The sequence below is a fragment of the Podarcis melisellensis genome (assembly GCF_964234715.1).
Source record: "Podarcis melisellensis genome assembly, chromosome: 1".
Classification (NCBI taxonomy): Eukaryota; Metazoa; Chordata; class Lepidosauria; order Squamata; family Lacertidae; genus Podarcis; species Podarcis melisellensis.
The window spans coordinates 67,308,248-67,327,179 of record NC_138528.1 but is presented as its reverse complement, the minus strand read 5'-3'; the positions used below and the strand labels follow the sequence as shown (position 1 = coordinate 67,327,179).

Here is an 18,932-nt window from a genome sequence, read left to right as displayed (position 1 = left end):
TCTTTCCCAACTAGGCACTGCATTTGTCGCGCAAGAATCCTGTGCTGACTTCCATAACAAAGATTTATTTTCCATGGCTTCTTTTGTTTACAGTCATTCCTAACCCGATTAACTGAGATTCATGTTGCCTGTAGCCTAGTGACAATAGCCATCAATAGTGGGAGAGGTGCTGAGGTGTGTTATGTTCAGCACATCCCTTCAGGGGGTTCTCTGTCAAAATCTCTTCAGGCTATCACTTATCGTGTCAATACCAAATAGCATGGAAGAGTTGAAGTGTGGAAAAAGTGAAGAACATGACAATTTCCATGTCCACAAGTTGAAAATGCACATTTTGTGGCATAAGGACCACATGAAATGTGCTAAAATATGACATTCTAAATGGTTGGTATCAAGAAGAAGCTTCTTTATATGACATGATGTCATGTTACATCATCAGATAATCTCTCACTAGAAAATAGATGAATAGAATATAGGCATATATTTCCCCTTTTCTCTGTGTGAATTAGAATAAGTCATTTAATGTGTATGATTCAAATCATCATTTGTTAACAGCAGCCTCACATAAATCACTGTTAACTTAAGGTTTGAGGAAATTTGACTTGTCTGTTAAATTAGGGTCTGAGGTAATTTTGACCACCATACTAACCAATCAAGGAAATGAAATTGTTGCCATGCCAGAGCACTTCCATTTTGTTCCCCATACTTTTTTCATTTTGTCTGTGCTTTGCTGTCATGCTCCAAATGCTAGCAGCTAGTTGTTATCTGCTATTTTGGCAGGTTTGCAGCAATAATGTTAGATTATGAATTCTACCATGTTAATGTTCTAGTATTATTTTCATTACAGAACTATTACTTCGAAATGTAGTAAAAATCCATTAATCCTTCCAATATTGCCTCCTGCTTTAGTACCGGGAGGTAAAGATTTTAATAACAGAAATTATGAAAAAATGTTTTGCATGACTAGCTCATGTTGCTATTCTTTTGCTTTCATAATATTCTTCTTTATATGTGAACTTGAGGGGCAGAATGAGAGTCCGGCTCAAACACACACACCAAGCTCTTAACAGAAGTGCAGAAATCGTGTCAAATAGTGTCACAATGCTGGCAGCTAGCGAGTGAACAATCTGTCAGTTTTGCTTCTTTCACTTTCTCATTTTTCTAATTGTAAATTCAGTTTCCCCACATTTCTATAGCAATTGAGAAAATCCTTATGAAAATTCATTCACATTTTAGTGTGAACTCATAATAAATTATTCCTTCATTCATTCATTCCACACTTTGCCACCAACAGGACCTCAAGATGGCTTACATATAAAAAACCCCCACACAAAAAAACAAATTTTGTATGCTGTTTTGAGTAATACACACATTTTTACAAGCCTTCCCTCCACTATAATGCATTTTTTGTAAATACAGTATTTGTGTAGTGCAAATTCCAAAGATAGCTGTATTTTGATTCACAAGAGTCAAGCAAAGAGAGAGAATGACAGCAAGTGGGCTTTTGAAAGATAGAATTGCATATTTTATTCTGGATAACTATGCTACTAACTAGTATGGTTATGTCATACTGGTTGAAGAACTGCATCACGAAATTTGGATAGTTTCAAATAAGTGCTTCGGTTCACATAGTGCAAATTTGATAAATTCAGTTTTAAAACATGTAATCATAGAATTGTAGAGCTAGAAGGTTCCCCAATAATTAAATAGTGGACATATAATTTAATTTCTGTAGGTCTACTCTGACGTTGATTTAAGCAGATAGAACCTTCACTGTAATAACATCAGGGCAGGAGGTAAGTTGTATTACAAATTTCTTAGTGGGAGAAGGAAGCTTTGCTGTCAGTCTTGCATTTCCTGTCAGGTATCATTCTGCCATTAGATGACCTGTATTGTATTCTAATTAGAATTAATCTCCTTATTTAGTCATGTGTGATAAATGAGAAGTCCATCCTCCAAAATTACACTGATTTGCATCAAATGGTGCACCTATGGGGTCATTACGGAGATACACTGTTAGAGCTGGCAGCTCATTAATCTTTTTTTGCTTTTGTCTGTACTCTGTGATTTTTGTCTGCAACCTTTATACCCTCCAATGCATCTCACTAAAATGTAACAGGAGTTGTTTGCTTAGTCAATAAAGGCTTCAGTCTATTGCCCCAACCTTTTTCTTCATCTGACCAGATTTTGATGGCCAATTTTCAGTCAGTGAGGACAAAAGTCAACAGATTCACTCTGTGGAGCAACATGATTTTATTTGGCCAGACCCTCTGTATCATTAGTATTTGGAATTGGCAACCTAAATATACCCTATATATATCAGTAAGAGTTGACCTTCAGATTTTTTTTTTAAATTATTGTTCTTTCTGAAAGCCAGCTCAGGAAAGATCCCAGTCTTCAGTCCTTTAATCTTTCTCTGCCTTCATGTACCAAGCAACACTTCCCACAACAAGCCCTGAAACTGGTCATACCAAACATTCTCTGTCAGCAGACCAGACTTTCTAACAACATCTCATTGTCATGCCTGTAAAAGCGTAATGGCTCTTATCCAGAAATGCTCCCTTTGCTGAACAAATGATGGCACTTTCGATTCGGTTTCTGATGGTTGTAAGAGAACAAAAATTGCCTGGGTTCAATCTTCTCAATCTCCGGACAAGTGATCAGATCTGGCAGCACTTTGATTATCTTCCCAGCAGGAGAAATAGAGGGAAATCCTCACATGTACTAGTGGAAAGGGTGCAACTTGTCCTGTTGTTTACACAAAAGATTGCCTCAGCCCTTATACCGTATATCCAATTGATATCTGTATGCTGTAGGTGAGAGCCTCCTGCAGATACCATCTTATCAGGATGTCTGTTCATGGCACCTACCATTTGGAATTCCTTCCATTAAATATTTGGCACCGTATCTGCCGCCTTTTCAGTACATACTGAATATTTTCCTCTTTCAGCCAGTCTTTTAAGTAGAGCTCTTTCCCAGTCTGCATCTGCACTGGAATTGTTTTTATTGGTTTGTCACTTGTTTGCTGCCCTAGGGCAGTATATAAATTTAATAAACAAACAAACAAATGAATAAAAAGTTTTCCAGATTGTGCTATGTCCCAGATTGTTCCTTCTTGATTTGAATTGCCCTCATGCATTCAGGAAGGGAGGAAAATAAGGGCACAATCAAGGCACGATCTCCTGTGTCTACAAACGGATCACTATTGATCAGAGAAAACTTTGAATCGGGCCCAAGGTTTCATCTGAATCGGGCCCAAGATGTTGAATTCCGTCCCTGCCCTAGTTAGAACAAAAAGGAAACTTTAAAAATTACAATCACAAAAGGTCACAGCTCTTCCAATTTAACTTTTATTGCTTTTTTCAAAATGAGTAAATGATTTAATAGAATTAATTTTGGCAATGAAAGCATCTGAGTCACACCATTCACACTTTCCCCTCATTTGAGCTTTATGAGGAATGAGGTTTTTCATTTGTGATCTAATTATGGTGGTTCATTGTTTAATATGCTCCAGTGGCTAATTTTGACTACCTTGTCTATATTTCTAAAAGAACACAGCATAGAAGGGGAAATTGGAGATTACTGTGGTTTTTAACACTGGAACTTACACCTCTAGGAGACAGGGCATTGAGAGACATACCAATTAATCCTTCAGTGGTTTGTAAAATAGAATGTAAAATAAGACACCCAGCACAGTACTCTGAAAGCAAATTACATTCTCCAGTCAGAAAATAAATGATTTGTTTTTCCTCACATCTATGTGATTCATCCAGAATTTACATTTAGAGTCTCTCCTTTTCTTTTTTTCTCTTACGGCAATTTAAATACTAAATCATTCATGTGTTGCATATTTCATGGTCTTGTTGATTGTCCTGGATTTTATGCTATAAGTGTGTTCACTTGACAGAAATAATAGGAATATTGTACTGGTAATTATGTTGTTGCTAATAATGTTGATTTTATGTAATTGTTTGAAACAGCCCCAAGTCTCTCTCTAATGTAGCTACAGAGTTACAAGTTCAGGATCACTCCATTCCTGTCTGCCTGTTTGATCTCGTCTCCTAACTTACTTCAGAGTTTTGAGGAGTCTTCCTGCAAAGAAAGACAAGCCCATGCCATGTCAGAGAAAAAGAAGTATGAAAGTGTTTCTTTCCTTCTTGATTTAATATAACTACCACTAATTATGAAAGCATAAGCTAGAAAATAATAGTTGCATATTTGTTTCCTCTGATGGACACAAAGCTTATCAAGATGCTTTTATGATACTTTTTTCCCCTCAGGGGAAAAAAAGATAAGATTGCTTGTGGCATATGCCTAATCTCTTACAGCATCATTGTAAAATATATAATAATATAGATAACTGTATCTTGCTTAAAACATCCTTCTGTAATGTTTAGCAGCCTTCTTGTTTTTCTAGAACTCTCTGCAAGCTAAACTTGTTCAGGCAAACTTGTTTACAGTAAAGTCATTTTAATAAATGCTTACCTTGCCGTGAACACTTCTCTCCATCTTCTTGGATCCTTGAAGAAACTTTCCTGAATTGATATATATTTTTTATATTTACCATATTTGCGTGCCTTTTTTCTACGAAATTCAGTGAGAAACTCAGTTTTCTACTGAGCTCCATAGGTGAATTTAAATTTTGAACCTAGATTTCCAAAGTCCAATATTCTACCCAGAATACATATATTTAAATACATTAATAAAACAATACAATGAAATAGGCTGTGCAATTATGTTCAGATGACTTCTTCATTTTTCATAAAAAACCCCACCTTAATACTTACAGTATTTTGGCAAATATGTGGTGCCTGAAAAAAACAACAAAACAGTTCTCTGAATGGATTCTGCATTTTTCACGTCAGTGTAGCTTGTATTGGTGAAGTGTTCTGCTTTTAGACCACTCCAGCAATATAAGATTTCCCTAGCATCTGAACTGACAGCTAGCCATTTGGATTCAATGCTGTGGTGTTTTAAAGTTTGTGTTATACACAGTTAGAGTATACTTATACACCTTTTTCTATTCAATGCTGGTAGGTTCTGAGTCAGATTTGTATTAAAAAAGATTCTTGGATGGGAACAGTTAGGAAAACCACAAATTGCTTTCATGCCTGAGTCAAAATAACACGCTTATAACTTTAGTGATAGGATTTTATTTTTTTAATGAGAAAGTGCAGAAGGTTGACTAGAATCACCTTAATTGCTTTAGTTTAATGGTATATTTACTTCGAAATTAGTTTAATTTTAATATATACGTTAGCAGAATAACTAATGGTGGGTAGGACAAAGGCCAAATCATTATGCATTATCATGTCCTACAAAGTTCAGTGAACTCTGTTAATTCATAAGGGTGCGACACATGTTTACAGAGCCATGAATCTATAATCAGTAAATACCATGGGTTAGCACTATGTAAACACTGCTTCTGTGCAATGTTGTTCATGGCAAAATTGTCACTCTGAATTTCATTAGCCATTTTCCTTTAATCATCAATTTCACGGGCATAAATGAGAAGAGAGTTATAAATCATTTTGAATGCAGAAAGTTGCTAAAGAAATGAAGTATTATCAGTAATTACCTTTGGTTGTGTACAATCAAATAACGAAAATTTCTATACTCCAAAGTGATGGTGGCTATGAGAAGGATTTTGTATCATTTTAGGATCTATAATTCTGAAGCGTGTCCTGTTGGGTTAAACTGGACTTGCTTTCAGATAGTTGCATGCAGGATTATAACCTTAATATAACCACTCCTATCTCTGACTGCAAGATTATAGGCATGGGTGCCAGCTGTGCAGGGCCCTGGGTGCCCTAGCACCCACAAATTTCTAAATGAAGTTACTTATCCCCTTGTCTTGGGAGTTGCATAACTGCATACCCTCCGATGAAATAGGGATGCCCTAAGGAAAAGTGGGACATTCTGGGATCAAATCAGAAACTGGGATGGCTTCTGTCAATCCAGGACCGTCCTTGGAAAATAGGGACATTTGAAGGGTCTGGGTGCAGTGATCTGCCTCAGCTCCCCTTCCTCCCTGCCTGTTGTGTGTGAAACAGCTGTGGATTTATTGGTGGTTTTGTAATTCATCAAGCCCTGCCAGTCTGGTGATGGAGCAGTGGCGTAGCATGAGGGGGGGTGCAGGGTGGGCCGGCCGCACCGGGCGCAACATCTGGGGGGGGGCGTTCGCACTCACAGCTCTCTGCCCCTACCTGGCTCACTCACTCTCTCTTACTGCAGTGCTGGCTGTGCGAAGCCGCCAGGTCGCCGCCCACTGTGGAGGGGGTGGGTGCCAGGCGTGCGGTGCGGAGAGAGAGCGAGGGACTATCTGGGGGAGGGACAGTGCAGCGGCCGCCCAGCGCAGCGCTGAGCGCGGGAGAGAACCACACCAGACCAGCCCAGGCAGCAGCAAGAAGAAGCTGGCGGCGGCGGCAGGTTAGGGGGCGCAAATTACTTGCCTTGCCCCGGGTTAGGGGGCGCAAATTACTTGCCTTGCCCCGGGTGCTGACAACCCACGCTACGCCGCTGTGATGGAGGATTTTGGATTGCTTCCTAAAGTTGCAGTCCTGTGCACCCCTGCTGAATACCTTGTGCCTTTCCAGATGTCAATGGACTTTGACTATAGCTCAGAGGTGATGGCAGCCAAGGTTCAGCAACACTGGGAGGGGGGCACAGACTGTGCACACCTCTTCGGACACATGCCCCATTGAGCTTAATGGCACTGCTGGATAGACATGCTTAGGACTGAGTGCTGGAAAACTGCTGGTGGAGAGACAGTGAGCCAGAACCTCTGTGGATTTTCATATGGAAGGACAGGTTTCTTCCTGAGTTTGTTTCAAAAGGGCTTTTGCTTTCAGTAAGAGAGCCCCTATGAGCTTCTTGCATTTTGACAATTTGCTCTCATAATTCACATCTCTTTTACAGTAATGCTTGCTCAATTAATAGTAATTTTCTTATTTTTGAAATGAAATATATTCATCATGCCCCATATGCAAAGAGAAACGTTCCTTGGGCCGGCATGAGGGAATTTTCTTCCTTCATAAATGTTTCATCTACTTTATTAAGCCTCGTGCTTTTCACACCTTGCCTGCATAAGAATTTTTTTATTTGAGAGATTTTTCTGCTATGAACTACAGAAAAGGAGATGCATTAGGCATAATTGCCAACTGGGTATTCACTCACAATCATTCCAAATGACTCTGTGGTCTCGCTCATGGCCACTGGCAAAGCTTTAACAGCCCCAGAGAGAGGAAGGGACCAGCTTGAGCGAGCAAAACCTTTTTCCAATGCATGTTGACAGAAAAGAGAACTTTGGAAACCAGCTGTAGAATGCATGTAGGAAATGTTGCACACAAACCCCTTTGAAATAAAGAGGAATTACTCAAAAGCAGCTTTCGTTCAGTAAATGAAGCTTGTGCAAAAGCATGAGCTCTATTATACAGCAGGCGTAACGTTGAAATTACTTCATAAGATTCTGAAGCCTAGCTGTCTTCATTTTCATATTAGAGATGTACACATTCAAAGTCACTTGATACAGGCCTTCCTTGAATGTCCCCCTTCCTGATGCAGATGCTCTACACAGTACCACACCCCTTTGCACTTAGAGCATCTATCAGGATGATGGCTAGATTAGAAACCTTTCCCCATGGAATGGGAAGGACACAGTATTAGGGTGTATATATTCCAGACATTCAAAGCACCTCCTCCAGAATCCTCTTACCTGTAGTTTACCCCTCACTGAACTACAGTTCCAAGCACCTTTAACAAACTACGGTTCACAGGATTCTCAGGATAGGGATGTACTTTGGAAGTGCTTTAAATTTATAGTGTGTATGCACCATACGTTGTCTAGCTCCAGTCTTCTGCTGGTCTTACTTTGCATCTAGTCCCATTTATACAATTGCTGCAGAGATGGGAGCTTGAGCTGGGAATGCACTGTAAAATGGCTTTCCTACATCCTTGCAAGTTCTTAGTATTCTCTAAGATGCTGCTAACTATAGCATCCATTGATTCTTTAGGTCTCATCTGCTCGCTTTCAAAAGGATATCAATTTCTGATGAATTGTTGCACTAGGAATCTTAGATCACCGGTGATGAGAATACTGCTGCCTAAAAGGTAAAGATGTTTTCCTCCTTCAGATTGCTATGGAGTATGGTTGCCAGCATGCAGCTTGTAGTATCTTCGGATATGCAGCTGAAGCAGGAGTTAAGAACCTTAGAAGACCCCTGCTGGAACAGATCGAAGGCCTATCTACTCCAGGATCCTGGTAGGCTAATGGCTAAACAGAGGTCCATGGAAAGCCCAGAAGCAGGAAGTAATAGCCCACTCCCATGTTTGTTTCTTCAGCAACTGGTACCCAGAAGCATGCTGCTTCTTTTCATGGGGATAGCACAGAGCCATCTTGACAAGTTGCTACTGATAGCCTTTATTTATCTAACTCATTTTTTAAGATGTCCAGGTTGGTAGCTATCACCACATATTGTGATAGTGAATTCCATAATTCAATCATACACTGTTACCAAGGAGGACACACATTTATCTTAGATCTTCCCAATATATTAGCTATATGGAATAACTCTGGGTTCTGGTATCAGAGGGGGATAAAAACCTGTTTCTAATCACTTTCTCTATACCAGACAAAATGCTATAAAGATTTGTCACCTTTTCTCTAAATTAAAAAACCTCCAGATGACATGACCGTTCTTCATGAAGGAGTTGCTCTAGCCCCACAATCATTTTGGCTGCTCTTTTGTCGCACCTTTTCCAACCATTACAATGCACTTTTTGAGATGTGATAGCCAGAACTGTACACGGTATTCTCTGTGTGGTTGCACCATAGATTTGTAGAAAGGCACAACCATATTGACAGTTTCCCAGTCAATCTAATTCTTAATAACTGCTGTTCATGTGAAATTCACTTCTTTTTTTCACAGCAGCCACACACTGGGTCAACATTTTCATTGAGTTATGCAGCATGATCCTATGATCCATTTTATGGATCTGCAAGCTGACACCCCTTCCCTGGATATGAGAAGTCATATATGAAAATGTTGAACAGCACAGGATGTAGAACAGAGCCCTGTGACACCCCACTCTAGTTTGACACAGAGCAATTAATGAACCATCGTTGGGTACAGATGGTCAATCAGCTGTTGATACACCCAACAGTAGTATTGTCCAGCCCACATCTTAGCATCATATTAAAGACAGCATTACGGGAGACTTTGTCAAATTTTATGCAACTTTAGTATATGCGTGTTTGTATACATTACTTGCCTTGAGAACTGAAAACCGCATTGTAAAATTTCAAAGAATGGCTGTGTTTCAGTTCAGGTGTTGTTTGGGAAAGTACACCCCCTTTAACTGCAAATGGAAATGTATTTCACCCCCATCCCTAGACTGGTAACACAGCTGTTAGTTATCCTTACCAAGAAAGTTCACTTTACAGTTTATATTGTGAAAACCTTCCCCTTCCCAGCGCAGCTTTGCTTTAGCTTTTAGTCTAAATTTTGCACCTTGTAACCTTTTATTTGATTTCCCCCCATGCTTTATTGCTGGGGCCTTGGCTTTTAGTTACTCTCTTCTCCTGAATGAGATTGTACTGCTGCTTTCCGTTACCGTCGTATAGGTTTTTAATTCTGTTTTATTGGAGTGCTTTTACCATCTGTGAATCACCTTGAGCGATTCACTTAGATTTTTTTCTAGTAAAAAATAAAGGAAAACCTTTGTTTGGTTGGGGGGGGTTTTGGTCCTGTTTTTTCAAATTTCTATGCATCTGTAACATTATGCCTTGTTTGGCACTAAAATTCTAGCATTTTATTCTAGCATTTCATATCTCTTATCTATCCTCTGCATGTCCTCACATAGTTCTGCAGAAGCTTGTGTACGGACATTGAAATTCATACAATTCTGAATATTACTGTTCATGGTGATTCTGAATGTTAATGTTTACCAGCTGTTCTTAATCCCAACCTGTATCCATTCATCTCATAAATCTGGGGCATAATAGCAATTTGGTAGCTAGGTATTTGGAAGATTTGTTATGCTATAATCGGGAGGAAAGCAGCATTGGCATTAATGCTATGCATCTATTAAAGGAACATGAGAAGCAAGTCTTCTTCTTCTTCTTCTTCTTCTTCTTCATGAAATGAAGGCATCTCAGCTAGATCATACATGACAGATGACCATCCAACCTTGGCTTAAAAAGAGGCCACCTCCTCCTGAGGAAGTGGTGGTTCCACTACTGGACAGCTCTTACTGTCAGAAAGTTTAGTTGGAATCTCGTTTCTTGAATCCATTGGTTTGGGTCCTGGCCTCCGGAGAAGGAGAAAAGGAACTTGCTCCATCCCCCATGTTATAGCCCTTTAGATATTTTTTTTAAAGGATTTTGACATTTTCAAAACTGCCTAGGATAGGAGCCTAGTGAAGGCAGTGTTTGCACAAATGTGTTTTAATCATTGCAATAGGTAGAGTATACAGCATTCTTAGCATTAATCCAACCCTAAATTTGTTATTCAGATCAGATCAGCCCAAGTGCCTTTCAGTTTGTAGTGTGCTACCCTCATCCCCGGGTAGATACCTGTCTTCTCAGCCTTTCATAAAGTGTCGTGGATATGAATGGCATCAAATAACTAAGTAGTAAGTTACACAGCAAAGCAATGGCCAAAACCTACCAAGGGTCTGTAATGTGACCTCCTACTGATTTACTCCATTCCATAGCACTGTTGCATTAATTGGTGACATTACCAATTAGAATTGGTATCTGAAGAAGTGTGCATGCACACGAAAGCTCATACCAAGAACTAACTTAGTTGGTCTTTAAGGTGCTACTGGAAGGAATTTTTTTGTTTTGACTATGGCAGACCAACACAGCTACCTATCTGTAATTAGAATTTCCATATGACAATGAGAAAAAGGTGCTTTAGAGTTCTCTGTCTTCTTGCAGAATCTATGGACTCAGCTACATTAATCAATTACAACATTATAAATGTGATATAATACTGTAACACCAGATGGCGCACTTGTGAGCTTTACAATGGTTTTTAATGCAGCATTTTTATTAGCTGTGTAGATCTAGCCTAGGTATCTTTGAAGACTGTGAAGAGGTTCATCCAGGGCTTTTTTTCCAGCCGAAACTCGCCAGAACTCAGTTCCTACACCTCTCAGGTGGCTGCCATTGCCATTATAAGAAAACAGGGGGGAGTTCATGGTGAGTTCTGGCACCTCTTTTTCTAGAAAAATAGTACAGGATTCATTCCATTACAACTGGAGCTGGATCCTATAAAGATATCATCCAGCTTGTCATCTTGTGGGACACATTCACTTTATGGACTTGTAAATAGTCAATTGTAAAGCAATCCCCCCCCCCCCGCCGTACTGAGTTACTGGACCATTTCAATACAGAATAAGGAACACACTCATTTGTCAGTCAATACAGTTTATTGAAGTGAAACAGAGAAGTTCATAGTATACGTAACTAAACCACCCTTTTAGTCTGACATGGGCATCTTGTGAAGGCACATGGGGAATCTTCTGGGAAATTAGAATGGCAAAAGAAGACCTGAAGAATGCCTGTCTGAAATGCAGTTTTAAAGGTAGAAATTGCGAAGGTTGTGTACCACAGAAAGAAAGGATGGAAGAAATTGAACAATTGCTCAGTAGATGCTATGAAAACCAGTTTCAGAAAAGAAAAGGAAGTTCACATCTGGCTCTCTATTCTCCTCACACGCTGCAGATTTACAATGCCATGAAATATAGATAAGGGAAGAGAGTTATACTCTCTTGTTAATGGCCGTTGCTTCTCAATAGGGAAGACAGGCCTCTTTTGGAAAAAATCGATGTGGGCTTCTTAACCTTCACTTCAGGCTTTGTTGTGCTGTGTGTCACGCTTCCAGAAATGATACCACCTTAAGTTTAGGGACAAATCTCTCCCTGCACAAACAGGAATAATCTTTAGAGGATTGCTTGGGAGGGTAGATACTAAGTACAGATCTATGATCCTCATCCATTTTTCAGATTATTAAAATTATTCAAGGGCCTGATACATGGAGCTTGTAAACCTATTCCACTTCAAAACATTTATACACCAAATCTGTCACTTTTATTGGTAAACACTAAGAGATAAAGGCATTGACGAATAGCAGTTTGGAAAAGAAACCAAAATATAGTAGTAAAATCCCTACCCTTGTTCTGAATTGCTGGAAGTTTGCTAAACTGTTTCTAAAACTTAGGCAGTGCCTAAATTAAAGTTTAGTACACTCATATTTTGACATGAAATATAACAGACAACATTTCCCAGGACAGATGATTCAGTTCTTTTTATCTATATCATGTATTCTTTTTATTTATTTATCTATCTTAAAAATTAAGTTATATACTGATTTTCATTTGTACGTTGATACATCTCAAAGCAGTTCACAATATATATAAAACCATCAAAATCAATAAATAACAACAGCTAAAATATGCAGACAGTAATATCATTTCAACAGCTACAGCAGCCAGAACAAAAAGCAGGCACACACCTCAGTATCAGCTGTCAGGAATGAGTCAGCTCCCAGTGAAGGCTTGCAGCCAACGGAAGAAAGCAGCCAGGAACAGAGAAAGTTAACTTTCATGCAGGGTGAACAGCAGCTAGTGCTAACTCCCCTGCCCCTTGGAATGCCGGGTGATAAGGGAATGGCTGAAAGCGGGCTGGAACCCAGCCAAAGCTCTCGGGAAGTTCAAACAGGTGAGAACAGAGATGGAAGTAGTTTGTCAGAAAGGGAGGAGGGGGGAGCTGATCCAATCCCTCCTCAGAGTCGGCTAAGAGGAGGGCTGTTAGACCAAAAACAAAGCAATAGACATAAGACGCGAAAGTTCTTCATTTTCTGTAGAAACCGGAAGCGATCTTCAGAAGGGTCATCTTGATTGATGATGTCTGAGGCTGTGTTAGAGCCCTCTGGAGCTATCTGTTTGTTTTGACAATAAATCATCCTTTTTAATTAACTACGCTTACTGTGTTATCAAGCTGGGAACCTGGAACCCTGACATCAACACTCATGAAACATGATGGCAAAGAAAAAGGGGCAGGATTCAGCTAGTGAGTCCCATCAGTGGAAGCCCATGCAAGGGAATCCATTTGTGTAATGAGACTTCCCTCCACCCACCCTCCCAAATTGGCTGGGGAGGATCCAGAGACTCTTCAGATCCACAGTGGGAGGAGAGTGCGAATTGTTTCATCTGGCTAGTTGAAATGCTTGTCTTGATGAAATGACTGACATGGTGTGACACTGAATTCCTCTCAAGGTCTTTAACAGTCTTTAAAAACAAACTGCTGCTTGCCTGATCTCTATAGGAAGCTCAGTCCACAAAAAAGCTGGGATATCAATGTACAGTATATCCAGAAAATATAATCACACTCTCAGTTAAGTAGCGGGTGTTTTTCTGCTGCAGGAGTGGCTGACCTGTGGCCTTCCAGATGTGGTGCTATAACTCCCATAATCCCTGGCCACTGGCCATGCTGGCTGGGGCTGATGGAATTTGGGAGTCCAAGAAAATCTAGTGATTCACAGTTTATCCTTTTCTATTGCAGTTAAGCCTACAGACTTAGGCCCTTTCTCAAATGTATGGCTTCTGAAGGAGCCTGGCCAGCAGGGACATGGACCAGTGGGTGTGCTGCTGTCTGCCATTATGTATTCAGTGCAACTGTGAGATGGGTGTGTATGTACAGCTCTGTAGTCTGTCTTAACTGCTTTTTACCTTACAGCCGACTGAGTCCAGCTTCGATTCTCTGAACCTTGGAAACTTGCTGCACCTTCAGGCAAATAGGGGTATGGGCTATAATGGGTTGACCTGGTTTGTGAGTCGTCCTCTACTGATGGTACCTTTTTATAGAGGGCTCATAGCTTCTTGGAATGCAATGGCAAAGAATATATAAAAAAACCAACACCCCACAGTATCCCTGCTGTAAGATTCTTCATGAACTACCAAAGAAAATCTTAACTGCTTTGCAAATTCAGTAAAAATTAATAAAGTTTTAAGAAGTAGATGTTAGATTATGTGATGTGACATATTTTGATTGAGTAGTTCTTCCAAATGTTTCTTGCTCATGCAAGATATATGAGACTGCAAACAGGAGGAGGAGGAAGAAGTTCAAAAATTAAGGAACATAGAAAAGGTCACCATAGTAAAGTTTACTACATCTTTCACAAAATAAATGAGATACTAAAATTCTGACACCTTAAATTTGAGGCCAGAGATTGAAATAGAAGCCAGAAGGGAGCTGCCACTATGTAATAGCAATGAAAATTGGAAATTTGCTCAATGTACTTTAACAGCTTCACTCTAATTTGGGTTTTCATAGTAGTCAATGTCCATGGCCCCTAGTTGTGAGTACCAATGTACTGCATAAATGCTGTATCATGTTAAGGGTGCTCACAAGACCCCCAGCATGCATAGGAGTGCGTGCATTGTTGCAGGCAGGGCCAAGAGGCATGGTCCTGCTGTCCTCTCCAAACATTGGATGTTTATGTGGAGGGGGTGCAAGTGAAGAGACCCATCACATGTATGTGATGGCAGTACATGTGCCAAGTTGTGTCAGCGTGCGTGTGTGGGCCAGGACCAGTGGTGTTGTGAAGCACCACCATTGTGGCTAATACTTTGCATTCTCAGAGAAAAGTACCAAGATATGGTCTGAAGCTGCCGTGTTGCTGAAGCGAGACTAACCAGGTCTGGATCTTGTCAGTGCCTTGATGGGAGCATCCCATTTCTGCCTAGGAACCATAAGTAATGCTACCTTAGGTTCTGTGCTTGAAGAATGATGGATAATAAATATAATAAAATACACAACAACCCACCAAATAAGATAAACAGAGAAAAGGAAGGTTACATTAGCAGCATGCATGGCTAAGGGTTACACCGCCACTTTTTCTTTGAAAGATTCCAACAAAAATGTCACATAGTAGTAAAAACTCTTTATCAGGCTGGGTATTAAGTGAAAAGGGGAGGGGAGAGGGAAACTGGCTTGGTATCGAATCCAACAATGTCTGCATTGGTCAAAAATGCATCTGGAGGTCTTCAGTTCCTTGAGAGATAGGGACCCCAGTAATCTATTTCAGTAGCTGGCCTAGACCAATGGTAGTCTAGAATAGGAAGAGCAGATGGGGAACCTAAATGAAATAATTATGTTCATTAAATATTTGTCACAAAACCTATGTGTTCTGTTAGTGATGGCAAGTAGGGTGTGCAGTTATTCAGTTATTCAGCTTATATTCCCCTCGACATTGAAGCATTAGACAGAAGTACTTGGACTTTGACATAAGATGACATTAGGTGGCTTATGAACCTAATATAACTGTGTCATCTGGAAGAAACAATAACCTTGACTTGCAGCCCAATTCTATGTTATGTTTCCTCAGAAGGATATCCTATGAGGTTCAGTAAGGCTTACTTCAAAGCAAATGTCCTTAGGAGTGCAGTCTCATAGTGGTAAAATTATTCATAGTGGTATGAACACTCCAGCAGTATCATGAGCACAAATAATCATGAATGCATGCTTATGCATGTCTGGAGGGGCCCTTTATGACCCTGAATAAGTTTCTCTTTAGCACAGCACTTGGTTTTACCTTCTAACTCGAGTGCAAATTTCATGGAGTTAGACTCTTGTTTTGTTTAAGGTGATGCCTAATATTGTTTCACTGATAACCTAGTAATTCTTTTGCAAGGCCATCAGAACTCCTATTTCATCACTGGAAATCAATGCTGTTTGAAAGCAGAGAGCTTAAATTGCTACGAGCAATTTCCCCAATTTTAAAGCTTTCCTCTTTTTGTTTTTTAGTAACCCCCCCCCCCCAGAAAGGCTTAGCCTTTCTAATGATGGTGTCACCTCCACCATCCTCATCATAGAAGGAGTTGTAAGAAAAGCATTAGATTCGGTGAGATCTTGGTGTCCCTCTAAACCGAACCTCTGAGATCCATGCATCACAATTTTCATTTACAAATTCAATATTCACAATTCAGGCAGCCTTGTTCAGAGTTTTCACTCAGTCCCCATTAAGATTAATCAGCCTCTATTCCCAAGCTTGCCTTGAAAGATCCAGGGTGTTAGATACAGTAATCACCTGGAAACTCATTGCCTGCCATTATGTTACGCTAGTGTTATGAGACTAGGATGCTGAAAGGGAAAGGAGTAAAAGAGTAATCATCTTTGCAACACTGAAACAACTCATTAAGAACATGGGGAAAAGAAAGCAAAAGAACCAAAGGCATTAAAGCTAATAGCAAAATCCAGGTTGTCAAATGAAGTGTGTTTTTCATTTTAAAACCATTAACGGGATTTCTGAAACTAGAAATGGCAGAGCGAAGATGAATTCAGATAAAGTATCACATTTCCGTTTCTTGTAGTTTTTATTTCATGCCCCTTTTGCCTTTCTAATTGACACCTGGGCCCTGACAAATTGGGGCTGCTTCAGCTGAAAGCAATTTGCTTTTTAACCCTACCTAGCTATTGCAAACGGATTGGCTTTTGTGCGTATTACTCATGCATTAACAACCCACTGAAAGATGAACCTGTTAACCCTGAACAGAAACTTTTATACATAACTTGGCTGAGCATTCTGTCATGTGCCTCGCTGAAAGCAATAATACTGAATCATTTGTATCCACTCACATAAAAAGGGCAGGGAGTCTAGCAAATGGATGCTCTTGCAAACTCTGGCTGTAATCTTATAATGGAATATATACTACAGAAAGAACCACAACAGGAGGAAGTGTACTATGGCTGCTAAATTTTTCAAACTGATCTTTGCAAGAAACCTTCCTTTACCATTTTCTAAACATCGTTACAAATGCCAACAGAAATGAGTGGCTCACAGTAGAAAAATGAAAGGCAATGGATGCCCTCCTTTTACAGAAAAAGCAGTGCTTTCAAGATGTTTTCTTATTACAATGCAGGAAGAAAACCAGTTGCTGTCAAACCAAGTTGCAACATGAAACAGAGCGCTCAGGGTCTTGCACTTTAAACATGACACATACCCAATTCATCTGCATTTTCAACTAATATGATAAGTGATTGTGTGCATCCTCCCCAGTTTTGCATAGGAGTCCGGTTGCAGCCAGGGTGAGAATTGTTACATAAAGTTTTGCCTCAGAACAATTAAAGCAACAGGTGTGTCACCCAAAGATGGAGGCAGACACCATACATGCCTTATTTTCAAGGTACAGCTAGACACACATTGTTCAGTGTATAAAAATACTGTTGTGAGTTGTCCAAAACTGAGTAATTGGTTTGGGAAATGCAAAAGGCTGGAAGAGGTCTGCAGGCCAAAATTGATTACTGGGCCTCATTACAATTTGATTTTAATCTTACTCAATCTTGACCTTAATCTTCTTGTCAAGGAAATCTATTGACCAGACCATCTTTCTAGTGATAAATAGAGGCATTTTAATGGTTTTATTGTATTCTCTTAGTTTCTTCTTGTAAGCTATTGTGATGTGGCTTACGTAATGAGTGCCTGATCACTTTTCCCCCCTGCTTGTTAATTCATTTTCATTTGCTTCATTAGACTTTTTAAGTAGTGTTATTTGCCTTAGTGTGTGCCTGAGATAAATATTTTGTTCGATTCTGGTATGTTTAGTCAGTTAAACACTAGCTTTTATTCAATGATAATCCTATTAAAGCAATAGGATTGGTAACAAGTAATGTGGCATGAAAAAGGAGTTGTAGTATAAAAATAATAAGTTAAACACTTCTGGTATTTCCGTAGAAATCCAATTATCTACAATAGTTGAAAAATGATATCATCCATGCCATCCAGACGTATTTTGAAAGTCCTAGGAGAAAAGCTCCATTTGTGTATTGAGAAAAGAGTTAGGAGAAGTTCTACATGTTAAAAAAAAAGGAGTTAGGAGAAGTTCTTCAAAGGTTCTGGGTCTGCATAGGTGCAGCATAACAGGTAAGTGGGGGCTAACTGAGTTAAACTTTTGGGTCAGATGCTCAAAAATCAAAACACCAACTCAGAAGTCCTTGGAAAGCTGTCATTTTATATCCTTATTTTAGCTTTTTGGAGATAAGGCCATATGAGGTGGTAGTAAACTTTGTGTATGTGTGGTTTCTTCCCCATCAAGAGAACCACTAGTAAGACTAAGGTACGACTATTGCTGAACAAACCTTGTTTAGATTCCCTGGACTGAGGCAATTACCAAACAGTCTCAAGTGTAGCATTCTTGGGAAAGGTGGCAGCTTCAGTAATTCCTGAATGAAATGGAGCAAATTGAAATTCAGATATCTTTTGCTATATTTACTTGGAAATGTGGTGGCTGCTATGAATGTTTATTATGTCAATTTAGACTGCTGCATCAGTGCTGCTTATTATTAGAGATGTTAGATCTGACCATAGTGACCTTTTGCTTTATTTATACCCAGATTGGAGTACTGCAATGTGCTCTGTGTAGGGCTGTCTCCTCAAAAACTGTCAGTTATTCAGAATGTGGCAGCCAGACTGTCAGCTGGAGCTGTTTTTTGGAATTGTGTTTCCCCTTTGTTAAAATAGCTATGCCAGTTTCTGGTTCATATTTGGACACAAGTTAAAGTGCTAGCTACGACCTGCTCTTCTGGAGAGCATAGCCTTCAACTGTCCAGATAAAAACATGACATCCTGTTTTGGGGGCTGTGCTCTCAAGAGCATGGTGCTCAGAAATGTGTGTTTTGGGGGTGCTGAGGCCCTGCCACACAAGATGGTGATGCCCCACACCACACATTTTTTGTACTGTGCTCTTTTGTGAGAGTACGGAGCCTCAAAAAGCATTTTGGGTCATGTGACTCACTAGGATGTGCAGCTCTGAATACATGCATCTCGGTTTTGGCCCTGAAGATGTTGGAGGGTATTGGAGAAGCATTCCTGTATGATTGTTTAATTTCTAGTTAACATGAGGGGTGGTGGTGGTTCTCTTTCATAGTTGCC

At 39.8% G+C, this 18,932-nt stretch overlaps 1 long non-coding RNA gene across 5 annotated transcripts in view; it reads left to right on the top strand.

Moving 5' to 3' along the window:
- The window catches only part of LOC309374150, a 127,542-nt gene that overhangs the window by 87,714 nt on the left and 20,896 nt on the right, over positions 1-18,932 (top strand). For 4 of the 5 annotated variants that reach the window (XR_014170367.1, XR_014170369.1, XR_014170370.1 and 1 more), the window contains 2 exons: positions 1,733-1,793; positions 8,010-8,106. This is a non-coding gene — a long non-coding RNA (uncharacterized lncRNA). The remainder of the gene's footprint in view (positions 1-1,732; positions 1,794-8,009; positions 8,107-18,932) is intronic. The other variant, XR_014170368.1, reaches the window with a different exon arrangement.